Genomic DNA, 5,710 nt, shown 5'->3' with positions numbered 1-5,710 from the left:
CATGACGCATCTTTTTCGACGAGCCGACCCTCACATGCCGGAAGAGAAGAAGGTGTGATACCTGATGCGTGAAGTGAAGGAGCAGTTGTTCAGTGGTCTTGTGCGCAGCCCCCCCCCCAAGACTACGTCAGAGTTTCTTGCTGAAGCCGTACTGATTGAAAGCACGCTTCGGCAACGGACCCAGACGTACGAGCGACAAGTGAACTTTGCTTCAACTACGGACTACATGGGTGGTCTTGGCGCCCAGGTCGACTTCTTCCGAGAGCTCATACGCTCTGTAATTCGCGAAGAACAGCAGAAGTTATCTGTACCCTCAGCGCCTACTGTCACTTCTTCGTCCAGCATCGTCCGAGATGAAGTTCAGCAGGCACTACGAGGACCGTCCTGTCAGACAGAGCCTCGGCCCCTGAATGACTTCCCTCGCATGTCGTATGCGCAAACTCTGCTCCAGCCAGCACCACCTTTGGCTCCGCTTCCCACCGTGGCCCCTGCCATTCTTCCGGCAGACCAAACTCTGCGCCAACCAGCACCACATTTCACTCCGCCTTATACCACAGCCCCTGCCATGCTTCAGGCAGTCCAAGCGGGCCCGTACCTCAGTGACCGCCGACCGATTCCATGAAAATCAGACGTGTGACGGGCTCCCGATCGATGTCCCCTTTGCTATCACTGTGGCAAACCTGGGCACATCTACCGACAGTGCAATTATCGACAGCTGGGACTTCGTGGTTTTTCGGCCAACTCCCCACCTCCTAGGTTCGGCCAGCGGCCTCCGGAAATCGCTGACTACGTTGCTCAACAGCGCGGATCGACATCTCGGCACCACTCACGCTCTCCATCACTGCGGCAGTTTTCGCCGAATAAACGCACCTATGCGGGCGTGGCGCAGGGCCGGTCACCTAGCCCGCGTCGGGAAAACTAGCCTCAGTGATCTTCAGGGCCAAGGCCGCTCAGACTGGTCATGCTCAAGGCCCCCTATCGACGCGGACTGAAGATACCGACAATACATCGACAACGACACTACCGGCTGATTGAGGAAGAGTTTCCTTAGATATTCCTGTTCTGCTAGATGGTCGCGAAGTCAGCGCTTTGGTGTACACTGGTGCGGACGATTCTATAATTATCGAAAAGCTGGCCGCCCATCTCAAGAAAGTAACGACGCCTTGGAACCAAACGCCAATTCGTACAGCTGGCGGGCATATCGTCACGCCACTCGGCATGTGCACGGCAAGACTGCTAATCTGCGGTTGTACATTTGTTGCTAGTTAGAGCGTTCTCCGGCAGTGTTCTCGAGACCTGATCATTGGCATGGATTTTCTCAGCGAGCATGGTGCTATAATTGACATTCGACGACGTCTAGTCACTTTCACGACCACGAACGCCACAACAGCTTACGCCGACCCCAGCCACTCCCGAGTGTCTCTTCGCATCGTCGACGACGCTGTCACGTTACCACCCCGTGCAACTGTTGTGGTTCAGGTTGCGTGGGACGGAGTGATGCACGGTGAAGCAGTCGTAGAAAGCAATCACTTGCTTTTGCTGTATCGGGGTGTCTGCGTAGCGAGAAGCCTTGTTGACCTTCGTGATAATCACTGCAACGTTTTTGTCACAAACTTCAGCTACGAGCACCGGCACCTTTCTCCTGGAACTGTCATCGCCTACGCCGACCCAGTCGCCAATGTCACCGAGTGTTTTGCTTCCGAGGCCATCGGCACTGCTGAAACGCCTTTCCGCAGCGTCAACATCAATCCAACGCTTTCTAAAGCAAACAATTAAGCATCGTTTGAGCGAGCTGTTGCTGGAGTTCCACACATGCTTTGCACGTTCTTCGAAGATACGTCAAACACCGATAACGAAACACCGTATTATCACTTACGACGACGCGCATTCCATACGGCCGCAGCCTTATCGTGTTTCGCCAACCGAACGGCACGCGATTCAAACGCAGGTTAAGGAAATGCTTCAGGATGGCGTCATACAGCCTTCAAGCAGCCCTTGGTCATCACCAGTCGTTCTTGTGAAGAAGAAAGATGGCATGCTTCGATTTTTTGTCAACTACAGAAAGTTGAACAATGTCACAAAGAAAGGCGTGTACCCGTTGCCCAGAGTCGATGATTCTCTGGACAAGCTGCGACGCGCGAAGTATTTTTCGTAGGTCGACTTGAAAAGCGGTTATTGGCAAATAGAGGTCGATGAACGTGACCGGGAAAAGACCGCTTTTGTAACGCCGGATGGACTTTATGAATTCGAAGTGCTCCCTTTCGGCCTCTGTTCCGCTCCAGCCACATTCCAGTGAATGATGGACACCGTCCTGGCAGACCTCAAGTGGAAAAGCTGTCTCGTCTACCTCAATGTTGTAGTTGTGTTTTCAGAAACGTTTGACGATTATCTTCGTCGCCTTCGGAATGTGCTCGAAGCCATTAGATTGGCCGATCTTACACTCAAGCCTGAGAAATGTCATTTCGGTTTCGAAGAATTAAAGTTTCTTGGTCACGTCGTGAGCACCGTTGGTGTTCGGCCTGATCCTGACAAAACTGCTGCCGTCACCGCTTTTCCACCTCCAACTGACAAGAAAAGTGTTCGACGGTTTCTGGGTCTGTGCGCGTATTACCGGCGCTATATTGAAAATTTCTCTAACATTGCGGAGCCATATTACGCCTCACGCGTGATGACACACCATTTGTCTGGGCTGACGACCAGCAGATGCCTTTGCCGAACTACAGCACCGGCTCTCTTCCCCTCCCGTGCTCGGCCACTTCGATGAAGATGCTGACACTGAAGTACGCACTGATGCCAGCAATATTGGTCTTGGAGCTATTTTGGTACAAAGACAAGATGACATTGAACGGGTAATAGCCTACGCAAGTCACACACTGTCTCGCGCCGAATCTGACTATTCCACATCCGAAAAAGAATGTCTCGTGGTCATTTGGCCAATCACAAAGTTTAGGCTATATCTCTATGGAAGACCATTTAAAGTGGTGACTGACTATCATGATTTGTGCTGGTTGACCAATCTACGAGACCCTTCAGGACAATTAGCACAATGGAGTCTGCGCCTACAGGAATTTGACGTCACCATCGTGTACAAGTCAGGCAAAAAGCACGAAGACGCCGACACGCTATCACGAGCACATCTTCAATCCACCAGTACTAGCGCAGAAGAGGTCGGCGCCTTCGTTGTCAGCGGACCGGATCTGATGTCTCATCAACGAAGTGACGCCGATCTAAGAATGATTTTAGATCATTCAGAAGGTGGCACCGCGCTCGCTCCTCGTCCATTGTCGCGAACGTTGCCATCATTTTGCCTACGAAATGGCGTCTTATACAAAAAGAACGCCGGTGCTGGTGACAGATCTCATCTTCTCGTCGTGCCTAAATCCCTCCGCGATGACGTCTTATTAGCTTGCCACGACGAGCCCACATCTGGCCATCTGGGCTACTCGAGAACTATGGATCGGGTACGACAACTCTTCTACTGGCCTAAAATGTCTGCCTGTGTCAAACGCTACGTGAAGGGATGCCGTGAATGCCAGCGTCGCAAGACACCACATTTAAAGCCTGCAGGTCATCTGCAACCGATCGATCCACCACATACACCGTTTGAAAGAGTGGGGATAGACCTCCTAGGCCCGTTTGCTTTGTCTTCTTCTGGCAACAAATAGATTATTATTGCAACCGATTATTAGACGCGTTACGCTGAGACTAAGTCGTTGCCACGAGGGACCGCATATGAAGTTGCAAGTTTTTTTATGCATCAAATTGTGCTACGGCATGGCGCCCCATCATATGTCATCACTGATCGAGGGACATCATTCACAGCGAAACTCTTGGATGATACCTTCAGGTTGAGTTACACAACCCATCGAAAGACCACTGCGTATAACCCTCAGAGTAATGGTTTAACAGAAAGGCTAAACAAAACGCTAGCCGACATTATCTCTATGTACGTGGATGTGCAGCACAAAACGTGGGACGACATCCTGCCGTACGTAACATTTGCGTATAACACTGCAACGCAGGACACCACACGCTTCTCGCCATTCCGACTCGTTTATTGTCGAGATGTTAGAACTATGCAGGAAGCCATGATTCCATACGAGGACATCGACAAGCTCGACCAATTAGCCCCCGACATCAATGAGTACATTCAGCGCACTGAGGAAGCACGTCAACTGGCCCGTGTGCACATCCGAACTCAACAGTGCGCTGATGCACGGCGGTACAACATCCACCATCGAGAAGTTAATTATGAACCTGGTGACCAAGTTTGGGTTTGGACACCCATTAGGCGGCGAGGTCTCAGTGAGAAACTCTTGGGAAGTACTTTGGACCTCACAAAGTACTCAGACGTGTGAGCGACGTGAACTACGAAGTGGTTCCAGACGGAGGCTCACCATCATCCCAGCGCAGGTTACAACACCCAGAGACTGTACACGTAGTCCGCCTATAACCATACTTTACGCGGTGATGCGAATTTTCTTCTTGTGCCAGTAAACTCTTATGGTGAACAGTGAATGCTGTTTATTTCTGATTGCCGGGCCCAGGACGCATTTTCTCTCGTGCACTAATTTGTTTATTGTTTTTCATGTTACCTACTTCGACCCACTGCTGTACACACTTTTGTTTGAGCATCGGGTCGGTGCACTCTTGGGAGGACGAGTAATGCCACCTGGTGTTCTGTGCCAGTGAACAGTGGGTCAGTTCTGTGCCGGTGAATGAGGAAGACGAAGACGAGCAACCCGTGGCAGCGGAGACGTCCTTCTTTGTCTCTGAGATTTTTGACAGTCGCGTCCCTTTATACGTTTCTTCGAGCTCTTAGCGCGTGACAATATCAAATTTTGTTCTTCTGTGAGTTACTAGCATTCTGGCATGGTTCGATAGGTAATGCGTCAGGTCTCCTTGTGAATCTGAATTGCCCTTAGCTAGATAAGGTATACCTCCATTTTTCAAAAAAAAACGAATCCCTTGAATAATTTTGTTTTTTATATATAACAATATTTTGCGCTTTCATCTTTACCAGGTTTTTAAGCAAATACCCCAAGATTATGCGATACATTCTTGTGTCACTCAAGGTACTATGGAAATCAATCTGAGTATAAGCAAGGTCAAATCTGCCTATCAACTACGATTGTAATCAGGCAGGGCCTCAATATCTTTCTTTGGAGCATTTCTTCTTGTCTGGCGAAAAATTGATGACGAATGACCAGATTCCATAGAGCCGACAAGCTACTGAGTTTTGCACAACCTAATCTCTGACTTCTACGCATTACATAAAACTTCATACAGCTGCACCACAAGCATCACTGTCGTCATCTTGCTTGCTTGATTGTGCCTATCATACCCACTACGGGGGCTGGCCAATAAATCGGTGCCAGCTTACCGAGAAAAATTATCAGAATGATTACTTTCTTATACTTCTAGAATTTTATCTACAAGGTGTAGTCTTCGGTGTTTTTCACTAGATGTAGTGGCTTCCAGCTAACCCTTAATAAGGTGAAAATGCTGTTATTATAAATTCCGCAAATGTTTATTCAGAAAAAGATCACGTAGCAAAAGCAAAAGAAGTAATGAATAAAAAATAAGTTGAAGAAAACTAAACGCAGCTGGAAGAAGATGATGAGGTAGCGCAGCAACCACCGCGTTCGTTCGTGCCTGCGCCTGCGTTCCTTGTTCCAATCTCAGGGTTGCGGTCAAGTAGCCGGCGGTT

This window comes from Rhipicephalus microplus, unplaced genomic scaffold (assembly GCF_043290135.1).
Source record: "Rhipicephalus microplus isolate Deutch F79 unplaced genomic scaffold, USDA_Rmic scaffold_64, whole genome shotgun sequence".
NCBI classification, from domain to species: domain Eukaryota; kingdom Metazoa; phylum Arthropoda; class Arachnida; order Ixodida; family Ixodidae; genus Rhipicephalus; species Rhipicephalus microplus.
The sequence above is the reverse complement of the archived record's forward strand: the minus strand, read 5'-3'. Positions refer to the sequence as shown.